General features: G+C 51.0%; 1 pseudogene; it reads left to right on the forward strand.

Moving 5' to 3' along the window:
* LOC110260586 overlaps positions 583-12,077 on the forward strand; it is a 16,370-nt pseudogene continuing 4,875 nt past the window's right edge.

The following is a 12,077-nucleotide window of genomic DNA, read 5'->3' on the forward strand; positions in this document are numbered from 1 at the left end:
CGCCAGAAGAGGCATGGACACGGCTGGCTGGCGAGAGGGTCGGCCCTTCGGGTTCCGCCCCGGGGCTCGCGCCTCTGCCGCCGGCCGGGCGGTGGTGTGTGGCAGGCGGGGGTGCGCAACGTGTGCCGCCCTGCTTCTCCCGCCGGTGCCCCACGGGTCCAGCGGCCTCGGCCCTCCCCAAGGGGCAAGCCTCAGGCCTGGCCGCCTGGGCGCGCGGCTCGCCGGAGGCCCGCCCCGCGGCCCGGGCGGGGGAGGGGGCTTCGCGCGCCGCCCCGCGCCGCGCTCGGGGCGGGAGCGCGCCTTGCCCGTCCCAGGGCGGTTTCCCCTGCCGGGCTCGAGGGCCCTGCCTCAGGCGCCTGCCCGCTGGCGCCGTTTCCCGCTCCTGCGAGCGCCGGGGGATCCCCCTCACGGTGCGGGGGCTCCGCGGGCCGCGCTCTGGGGGTGGAGAGGGAAGGGTGACCCTGGGGGTGGAGGCGGGGGTTGCCTCGTCGTGCTCCTTCGCGCGGCGTGTCGGGGGCACCGACTTGGCTGCGCCCGCGCCCTGGGTTCCCTTCATCGGGTTCGCGGGCGCGCGCACGAGGGATGGCTGCGGCGGCGGCGGCGGCCCGGCGACGGGAAGGAGGCTCTGTGCGCCTCCAGGAAAGTGCCCAGGTGAGGCGGGCGGGTGTCCCTGAGGCTGCGCAAGCGTTTCCCTGTTGCCCACAAAGGCGAACGTTGGCCCCACTGGTACCCGAACTGCAGGCCACGGCCCAGCCACGAACTGGCATCTCCGGAAGTGCCTTGGTGGACCCGCTGGGGAGACGCTGTGTGGGGCGCGAGGCGCCTTTCTCATGAGAAAGCCTCCTCTAGCGAGCAGAGAGGGAGCCTTGAGTGTGGGACCCCCCAGCCGCTGCTCCTCTCAGGGGTGCGGTTGCCATGTGGACCACAGCCACAGCCTGTGCCCAGAACCCCTCACGTCTGCCCGAGGGGCACGGCGCCGAGACAGAAGTTAGAGAAAGAAAGTAGAAAGCGGAAAAGAATTTCTTTACAAAAGACTTGTCCAAATTAGGCGAAGTGCATTTGTATCTCTAGAGGAAAGGGAGACCAGAGGGAGCAGTTTGAGGACAGAAAGCTGAAATTTCTTGTTTCACTTGGTGGATACCAAAGTCAGGCTTGGAAGTCTCTCAGTTCAAAGCGACAGTCAACAGCGTATGAAGTTTTGAACTAGATTTAAACATGCACTACTGGAGAATCAAGTTTAAGGGCAGTCTCTTTGGTGCAGTTAACTTTGTTTCGGCCACCTGCTGGCTCAGTTGGAGTTAGTTGTGTGACATAGTGTGTAAGAAGTTAAAATCATTCAAGGGAAGAACACTGACTGACAAGCCCTGGAGGGAGGATGGTTCTAGCTCTGAAGGAGTGTTCCTCAGATCCCTTCCTGCCAGGCTATGCGGGTTGTCAGAGTTTCCCAGGGATGCTTGGGGATGGGCTCTGTGCCACCATGGAGGTGTCCCAGAGGAGATTTTCATCACTGGCGGAGTGTCGGGGGCAGGGACCCGGCTGCGCCCGCGCCCTGTGTTCCCTTCACCGGGTTCGCGGGCGCGAAGACAGATGGAAGTGCCAGGTGCAACCCAAATATACTTTTGCTCCCCGTGTTAACAACACCCCCCCCCCCCCCCGCCCTGGCAGGTTTCTTTTTAAATGCTGATTTCCTCGTGTCCATTGTAAATGTGTCTGTTAGGCCAGGAACTCTTCCCAAGTTTGTGAGAAAAGGAGGGAGGAGTTAGCAGTGTGTCGTGATGGAGCAAGTATTGCCCCAGGAAACAAAGACACCAGAAGATGCTCTTAAAAAACAAACAAACAAACAAACAAACAAAAAAATAGACAGAGTGACTGTTTTCCCTTTCTTTTTAAAACTTGTAAGACGCATTGTCAGAGAATATTGTTGTCTGATATTTTGGGAATGCAGTCTGAACAGTTTTCATTTAGGAGCCTTTAATTTGTTAGCAATGTTATGTCTATGGTTCTTCCCTGTCGTCATAATTAGGAAGTGCTGAAGGCGATCTCTGCAGGGCTTTTCTGTATGCTACCTCAATACTCTGTGTCTTCTACGGTAGATATTATTATTATGAATATCCTCATTTTATGGGTGAGGAACCTGAGGCTCTGAGAGTCGAAGGAGCTTGCTAAAAATGCAGTGCGAACAAAAAACAGAGAGGCTAGAAGCTGATGTCCGAAGGACTCCAAATTCCTGCTGGCTTTTTAACATATGGCATGCTGCCTCGTTCATGAAGTACCCTCAGGTTTCCTTCGAGAGTGGTGGGGGATCTAGGCAGGGAGAGACTTGGGCAGTGAATCAGAAACAGAAAATGGGGATGAGTGGGTTTGAGGGAGAAGGAACCTAGAAGCAAGCTTCCTTCCCTAGCAAAGAGGATCAGTTATTTTGGCCATCTTAAGGATTCTTCCCTTGGGTTGAGCACCTGCTTCACCTTTGCAGTCTTTCCTTGTTTCCCTCACATTTTCAGACTCTCAGGAAAAGGTCTGAAAATGATGAAAAGCACTGCGTTCTTGGTGTGGAATCCAGGGGAGGTGAGAAACAATGGAGCTTTTTGACTCGCAGCTGGCTTGTGCATAAAGATGTCATTGGCAAGGAGGTAGACAGCCTGGAGAGATCTGTTCCTGTCCCCGAATCAAAAAGCAAAGCAGAAACGTTTTCCAGGAAAGTGTTCCTGGAGGAAGCCTGCTAGAAACATCCATAAGAAGGGGTCTCGGACGTTCCTATGCTGTGTTCGTGGCCCTCACATCCCAGACTCGCAAACACCCAGAACGACACATGGCGCTTAGAAACGGGAGGCTGGCTGATTGTTTTATTGGTAAATTGAAGATAGCTTGCCTCGTTCCAATGTCATGGCCTTCTGAAGGACAGGTGTCTCCCTACTCATTGTCTGAAACAAACAAAAAAGGAAGTTCAGAGCGGTTTGGCCGGTGGTTCCTTGTCCCTACCGGTAATTGGCAATTGAAGGGAGGTCGGTGAGAGCCCATCTTCTCTCTCTCTTCTTCTTCCTCCTCTCCATTCCTTCCTAATTCCTCTTTGTGTATGGTTTGTATGCAGCTAACAGAGAGTGGGCTCAAAATTGTTGCTTGCAAGATGAATGAAAAAGATTCTTCTGAAGTTCTTTAGCTCTTGAGTGCTGTGGATGATTCTTAGTACGTCTTTACAGAACTATTCACTGGAACCTATCCTATAGCAGCAAAAGCCTGCATCCAGCCTAAGTGTCCACTGATGGCGGTTTGCTTAAAGGGATCATGGCACAGCCAGGCGATGGGCTGGGGTAGACTTGAAAAGAAAAGGGAGAGGGGCCAACTTGATCCCTGTGGCTCTGGGCAACGACATGGACGTGTTCTGCGAAATAAGTAATTTGAAGTGAGCAGCGTATAGGGCTGCATATGAAGTATGAGAGCACTTGTGGATCAAAGAAGAGGGTAGGTATTTATAGAGGCCTAAGCGCTTCCAAGGGTTGTTCACAAGACTTGACTGTGGTGGCTTTGGGGGAAGCTTGTGGGGAGGGAAGATGTGATCTGCCTTTGCAATTTGGCCTCATATCTTTGTTTTTGGTTCTCTTTTCTGTTCCCTTGAATGTAAGTGAATGTAATAGGAAATATTTAAAAGACCTGGAAAACACCGACCAGGATGAAAGCTAAGGTGTCATTGGCAGCACCACTGGACCTGATAGGCCTGGCCAGCTGGAAACCTGAGATGGGAAGGCACTGAGCCTGAGGAGGAGGAGGAGGAGGAGGAGGAGGAGGAGGAGAGGAGAGGACGAAAGGCAGACGCTGCTCTACTTGCTCATTACCAGCCCACATGAAGAAGGTAGTCATCGGGGAAGAGGCAGTTTGGGGGCCATGGTTCTTACAGTCAGAATCGCCCTGGCCGGTCTGTCAAAATATGCAGGCTTGCTCCTCTCTAGCAGGAACGGAATAGAAGTCATTAGAACTGGTATCCAGGACTGTGCAGTTTCAAGCTGTTTCTGGTTGATTCCATGACACGTTAAAGTTTCAGACCTGTAAGGCTTAGGGCCCTCGATCCTCCCTGTCACTGAGTTCCAGATTACCGGGGTGGCTGTCCTGGGCGGGCCTTTATGGTTTCCCCCTGGGTGGGGGTGGTCTGTGGTGTTCTCAGGAGGAGGTGGAGGAGGATGGTGATGCTGATGATGGTGTGCTGGTGGGGTGGTCTCTGCTGAGCTCCATCACCTTGTGGGGGTGGTCCTACGTTGGTCCATCACCTTGGTCTTCACCATTAGGTGGAGGTCTCTGCGGTGGTCCTCCAGGTCCTCCGGGAGGTGGGCTGGGAAACTGCTCCTGGGAGCTCTGATTTGAGTTGTGTACATCTGTTGTAAGGTATGGCACAGGAATAGAGGAACTAGGGGAAGGAAAGGGTTCCTCTCATTTTGGTCTCTGGTCACCCCATCAGGCAGTCTCTTCCTTTTGAACCTGCCTCTCCACTATCGACTTCCCTCCCACCCACAGCGTTATTTGGCAGTACTCCTATTCATTCAGACACTAGAAATGTTGCATCTTAGTTCTTTGCTCTAGAGACAAACGAAATTGCCTTAAATTGGGCAAAAAAAGAAGTCATGGAATTCTTAGGTTTCCTAGAGGTTGTTTCCAAGGAAAGAAGAAAAGCAAAGAGATTATCAGTGTCAGTTATGATGGCCCTTACATTGGAGACAGTGACAGGGCTTGCCAACTGTGACTCCAAGTCTGGCCACTTGAGTGCATCAGGGGAGCCCTCATGCTCCAAGACTGGATGAAGAAATACTAAGAGCAAGTGATGGCCTACACAGGATTCACTAAATAACTGTGGCCAGTGTTAATTAGATATGAGGACACATTTGAATGGAGCAGCACAGAAAGAGGGAACCAGACCCCAGTTCTTTGCATTTTTCCATAAACCATATACGTATACCGAGGGGCATTGGGGACAACGAGAACACTGGAAGGCTTGGTGCTCAGTAGACTGGAGGAGGCAGAATTTGAGCTGCTTCCCTCTGCTCTCCTCCCTCAGCTGTCATTTCTGGCCTGAGGGAGCAGGCCGCATACTCTGTGGCATCCAAGCTACACATCTCTGTTATGCACCTTAGGCCCTGCTCGTGGGTCCCTGAGTCGCGGCTGGTAAAGAATGGCCTATATCCTCTGGATACTAACATTCATCCAGTCGTGACAAGACACTCTAGAACAGAGCAGTTGCTAAAGATAAAAACAGAAAGGAAGTCGATGGAGGATTTGAGGTGACCTATCTGGTAGGAGGCTGGGAAATCCTGCACTGTTGCCTTCAAGGAAGAAAAGCGCAAGATAAAGCGCAAAACGCATGCCAGATGCCTGGAAGATGCCCCAAGTACCTTGTCCACACACCCTTTGCAAGATGCCGTGGCAAAGGGAGGACGACGTGAAGGGGTGACGGGGTGGTTCTTATGCTGAGGGTCCACCACAGACTCCAAAGAGAGGAGGCCCTGGGTTTTCGTTTTGGTTTGGTTTTCCTGTCCCCCTGGTTTCCGTCTACCCTCATGCTGGTTCAGGTAAAGTGCTGGGTGTTTCTGTGTCTTATTTTCCTGTCCTTCTGCTCTCCCTCCACATGAGACACTTGACCTACATTAACATGGCCTCACCCAGGTGGGGTGACCGGGAGTCAACACGCGGGTACCACCTTCCACAGCACTATGGAACGGGGCGTGTGAATGGAGCAAATTGCAACCCCTGGGCCCTGGGATCTCTGTGTCTCTGTGGAGAGTGAGCTAGAGAGATTGAGGGTCCTGATCCCTTTCGCTTCAGTAAAAAGTCTGACCCGGGCGTCCCCTCCTGCATGTGTGTGACCCCCTCTCGCGAGGCCACCTTCTCCCCCTGCCTGCTTCTGATGACTGTAATGCCTTCCTGAGGACACTTCTCTGTATTGGTCGGGCCTCCCTGCAGTGCATCCCTCACAGTCGAGTCAGTGAGACGTGTGCAGAAATGCCAGTCTTCCCTTGTCAGTCTGTGGTTCAAGACTCTGTACGGGGTTCCAGGTACACTTTATGTAGCATCAGCCAGGGTGTGAGGGCCTTATCCTTGCCTTAAGCACCTGCAGCCCAGGCTTTCCACCTCCCCGCCGCCTTCTCTACCAGCACCCTCACTCCCGTGGCATCTAACGAACCCCACGCAGAGTCTCAGCAACGCCCCCCCCCCTTCTTGGTGCTTACCAAAAACGGGCTCCGAGCTGAGCTCAGGGCCAGCAAGGCCACTGAGAGCAGGATCGGCAGCATCTTGGAGGAAGTGCTGCGGTTGTTCTCAGCTCCGTCCTGGGAGAATCCAGGCAGCTTCCTTTATAAAGACCAGCAGGACAATGGTATCTTTGAGCTCCGTGCTGGGTGGACCTCATCACTGGATGGAAAGGTTAGAGCTGAGCTTTAGCCCAGCAGGATGGAGGGGGTAAGAGGGTGTCCGTGTGTCATTTCTCAAAGGTGCAGCATGTGACTTGAGCCCGAGTTGTGAAGGAACAGTGTCCAAGCCATCGGCGCAGACGTCAAAGTGTTCTGTCATCCTTTGACTGCCATCTGTTCCCTGAGACTGTTGCTCTGTCCTTCGTGGAGCTGTTGGTGTGTGGCTGTGCATGTGTCTGCGTGTCTGTGTGTTGGCCGTGATCCTGTAGCCCAGACGACGCTGGTCAATATCTCTGGCCATGATCGTGGCCCGGGCTCCATCACTCATGGCCTGTCTGTCCATATGTATATGCTAGGTAGCAAAACGTCTTGCTGATACACACATCCTCTCTGTCTGTCTTTGAAACGTATGTGGAAAAGTGCTGTCGTGCACACACGGGTGGCGGAAGGCTGAGCCTCACTCAGCCTGCCCGGGCCCCAGAGGTCGTCCGGAGGCTCTCCCTCCACTTGGTGGTGTGGAACAAAGGTGACCCGATACTCTTCCTTCGTATAAACAGCCTTCGGTGTGCTGGTATTTACCGAAGGCAAAGGTAGACACAGAACACTCCGGGGACCTTCTGGGACAGCACCAAATGCATACACAGTTCCTTGAATGGATCATGTCATTGCATGTGTACAAGACTTTGTGCCGCTTCTTTTGTAAGAGTCCATGTCCTCCTTCCTGCTAAGCATGTTTTCAACTCTTGTTCCCCACTGACTGTTCAGTGGCCACGCTTATGCCATCTTGCTGGGCAAACGGCTGTTCCCTTCAAACCTCCATGGCATCGTCTTGCCCTTCACTTCTTCCGTTCAGTTTCCTTGGTAGCAACTCTGTTCTGATTGCTCTCTATTCGTTGTTCATCACCGGGAATTTTTTTTTTTTTTTTTTGCATAGTTGTTTGTTTCCTGACCCATATGGAGACTATTGACTTGCTGGTAATGCACCAGGATCCTAGCTGCGTCTGTGACCTACACCACAGCTCCCGAAACGAGGGATCCTTAATCCACTGAGCAAGGCCATGCATCAATCCCACGTCCTCATGGATCCTGCTCAGGTTCGCTAACCACTGAGCCACGACGGGAACTCCTTTTGGTGTTTTATGCCGCACCTGAGGCATAATAAATTTCCCAGCCTAGGTTTGAATTGGAGGTGCAGCCACGGACACACAACCAGATCCAAGCCGCCTCTGTGACCTACACCAAGTCACAGCAACACAGATCTTAACGAAATTATTCAAAAAATCAGAGAGGGCACTCCCAAATCAGTCTATGAAGCACCATCACCCCTGATACCAAAACAGACAAAGATACCACACCAAAAAAATTAACAGGCCAATTCACTGAAGAACATAGGTGCAAAAATCCTCACAAAATAATAGCAAACTACACCAACAATACATTAAAAGGATTGTACATCATGATCAAGTGGGATTTATCCCAGGGATGCAAGGATTCTTCAATATTTGCCAATCAATCAGTGTGATACACCACATTAACAAATTGAAGAATAAAAACCATATGATCCTCTCAGTAGACGTGGAAAAAGCCTTTGACAAAATCCAACACCCATTTCTGATAAAAACCCTTCAGAGAGTGGGCATAGAGGGAACCTACCTCAACATATTAAAGGCCATATATAACAGTCCTAGGGCTACCATCATTCTCAAGGGTGCAAAGCTGAAAGAATTCCTGCTGAGATCAGGAACAGGACAAGGATGTCCGCTCTCACCACTACTATTCAACATGGTTTTGGAAGTCCTAACCATGGCAATCAGAGAAGTAAAAGAAATAAAAGGAATCCAAATTGGAAAGGAAGAAGTAAAACTATCGCTATTTGCCAATGACATGATACTATACCTAGAGAATCCTAAAGACTCTACCAGAAAACTGTTAGAGCTCATCAATGAATCTGGCAAAGTTGCAGGATACAAAATTAATACATGGAAATCAACTGCATTTCTATATGCTAATAATGAAAGATCAGAGAGAGAAATTAGGGAAGCCATCTCGTTTACCATCACATCCGAGAGAATAAAATACCAAGGAGTAAACCTACCTAAAGAGACAAAAGACCTGTGTTCTGAAAACTATAAGATACTGATGAAAGAAATCAAAGACGACACAAATAGATGGAAAGACATACCATCTCTTGGACTGGAAGAGTCAATGTTATCAAAAGGACTATACTACCCAAGGCCATCTACAGATTCAGTGCAATTCCTATCACACTACCAAGGACATTTTTCACAGAACTCGAACAAAATCTTTTAAAATTTGTTTGGAAGCACAAAAAAACCAAGACTAGCCAAAGACATCCTGAAAAAGAAACCTGGAGGTGGAGGCATCAGCCTCCCTGACGTCAGACTATGCTACAAAGCAAGAGTCATCAAAACCGTATGGTACGGGTACAAAGACAGAAATACAGGTCAGTGGAACAGGATAGAAAGCCCAGAATTAAACCCACGCACCCACAGTCAACTAACCTATGACAAAAGAGGCAAGAATATACAAATGGAGAAAAGACAGCCTATGCAAAAAGTGGTGCTGGGAAACCTGGACAACCACAAGAAAAAGAGTGAAATTAGAACACTTCCTAACACCATACATAAAAATAAACTCAAAATTGATTAAACACCTAGATATGACAAGTTACTATAAAACTCTTAGAGAAAGCCCTCCGTTCTAAAATATCCTACTTTTAACCTATGCTGCCTCTAAGAAGAGCTCATGAGGCATGTGCCTTTTCTTTATGGTCTCAGTCAGGAGTCTTGTGACGGAATTTGGGAGAAAACCCACTTCCAACGGGTTTTCCACACATTTGAGAAGCACTGCTAGTTTCTGTGAGGTGATAGGTTCAGGCCATAGGCGCAAAAGCTCTGAACCTGACTGGAGGCTGCCAGGATAGAAGAGTGTGGTAAAGGAGGATATTTTTCTGAGAAGAACGTTCCTGCCTCTTTAGTTTACTTTACTTTTTATTTTAGTAGTTGTTGTTGTTGTTGTCAGTCCCCCACTTGCGCTGTCCTTTTCCTGAGAGCTGAGCGCTCCCATAACACCTCTGCCTGTCACTTTTCCCTTCCATAATCCCTGTGCAGAATGTGATCCTCCTCAGATGCACTTGCTCCTTGTGAGCATTGCAGGTAATCTAAGTTTCAAACATCCTTTCCCTGTTGTGTCATCGGAATTCTTCGTCCCTCCATCCTGGCCTGGGTTCCTCCTTGTTCCGTAGCCTCACCCAGTCCTGAAGAGCCCAGTTTTTTCCATTCCTTAGGGAAACTCCCATGTGCATCTCACTTGGTAATTCAGACGTGGCAACCGGCTCCACATTTTTAGCTGAACTATGGACTCACCGGCTACAACCATAATTCTCTTACGATCAAAGGTATTCGAAGCTGCAAAAATACACAGAGGAGGACGTTTATTTTTGGCCTGGAAGCTTCAGAAATACTTGAAGAGCAAGGGTTTCCGGTCACAAAGAAATTCCCTGGGCCTAGGGACAGAGAAGAATGCCTCAGGGGAAAGCGATGGAGAGAAATGCATTTTAGGCTCTGTTAAGCTCCCACTACACCTGGCCCACACCCCAAACCTATAGGATTTTGAGGTTTGCCAGAGGAAATATCAGTCTGTCCAAGACGCTTGGAAAAATGACGCCAAGGCTATCTGTGGATGGCCTTCAGCTGAAACCCTGTGCAGGAACCTGCTTGCCCAGCCAGAAGCTGTACAGTGGATGGGAAATGACTGAACAAAGACGATTGGACAAGCGGTCCCTCTCTGCCCCCGTTGGCACAGTCTTTTCCCAGGTGAACGAGAGAGATATGAACTGGCCTGGAAAATGGCCGAAGCAGAGAGACTGGACAGAGGCACACCATGGGATGGTGACAGGTTGCCTGACAAGCAGAACCAGCTAGAGCCTCAAAAGTCATCATGGGTGCCATTGTGGGGCCAACCACTGGAGACCCGTGGGGAGATAAAGACAGAGCAGCAGATGACTCATAACCGGGCACACCCACCCGCCCTGCTGTCTTCATGGACATTACCTGCCGCGTGAGGAGGAAGGACCCTGAAATGCCTAAGTGTAGCCTCAGTTGACTAGAATTCAGCAGAGTCAGAGCGAGAGATAGAGATTCAGGTGAAAGACGTTCAAGATTCAGAAGAAGATAGACGTTTCTCAGATGTGCGGTACACAGGAGTGATAGCCAGAGCACACAAGCAAAGCAGACACCAGGGGAACTACGCAGTAACCAACGTGAAAATGAATAAGGGTGACTACAGAGCAGGCACTCTGGCTGCTGTGAGAGACGGTCAGCGTGCTTCCCAGTGGCATCTGGCTTCTTGATCATCTTCTCAAGCCGACAGCTCCATGTCCGGGAATGTACTGGACCAGGCAAGACAAGGCTGAAGGCCCAAGGGTGAAAGTCACGCTGGTGTCTGGGTGTATGCTGCTTTACTGCCTAGTCATCGTGAAAATTGCGAAGCTCTGAGGTGGATGGTGGCCCTGGGGTCATCTGAGGCGTGCATGGCATCAATTCCCAGTGGCCTTTAACCGCAGCCTGCCTGGTGAACTGCGGAATCCGGAGAGGGCGGTTCCCTCTTCCAGGATTTCAGAACCTCACTGATTCAGACTCGGCACCCCTAGCCGCCAACACACTGGAGCGGCCTTCGGGGAGGGGCTCCGACCCTTGCAGCGCCACTGTCGTGGCTAATGGTGCTGGTGCCTCCACGAGGCCTTCTGACTGTCTGCCCGGTCTGTTCTTACAGCAGGTTAGCCCGCTGTGATTGATCCAGACACCTCGCTTTTTCGAATACAGCATGCTACCTGCCTCCTTTATGAAACGCACTCAGGATTGCCAAAGAGCGGGGAGGGAGAAAACGAGGGAGGGTGAACACTCAGCCATGATCAAAAGGGGGGATGGGTACGGTGGGCTGGAGGGAACGGGACCTCGCGTCACGTTTGTGCCCTCGCGGCAGGGTGAATTACTTTAGCAAGTTTAAGGATTTCCTCAGCCTGTGCAGCTCCTTCACGTTGGCTTATTCTCCTTGTTTCCCTAAAATTCCTAGAATCTCAGTCAAAGGTGTGAAAGTCATAACACCGTAGGTACACTGGTGCTGCAGAACCCAGGGAAGGGCAGGGACAGGCCCCTGGCCTGTGAATACGGTGGTCAGTGGGGAGGAGGAGGAGGCCCTGGCAGGTAGAAAAGGACAGAAACATTCTTTTCCGCAAGCAAAGGACGAAGCAGAAATGCTTTGTAGACATGCGGTCCGGGAGGAAACCTGCTGGACGCAAGAGTGACACAGGGTCTTGGATGCTCCTATGCCACGATCCTGGCCCTCGAATGTCAGCCTCCCAAACACCCAGAATGACACGGGGCACTTAGAAACTGGATGCAGATGATTTTATTGGTAATCGAAGCTCAACCGTCACATTCCAATGTCACGGCTCTCCGAAGGACGGGTGTTTTCGCGCTCATTTTCTGGAACACAGAAAAGCAAGGTCATAGAGGTGTGGCAGGTGGTTTCTAACGCCGGCCACTCACTAAAGGGAAGCGGGCGAGAGCCCGACATTTGTCCTTCTCTTCTTCCTCCTCCTCCTCTTCCCTGCCTCGTTCCTTTTCGTTCCTGGCCTGAAGGTACCCAGCAGATAATGGGCTCTGC

The sequence above is a fragment of the Sus scrofa genome, chromosome 5 (assembly GCF_000003025.6).
Source record: "Sus scrofa isolate TJ Tabasco breed Duroc chromosome 5, Sscrofa11.1, whole genome shotgun sequence".
NCBI lineage: Eukaryota > Metazoa > Chordata > Mammalia > Artiodactyla > Suidae > Sus > Sus scrofa.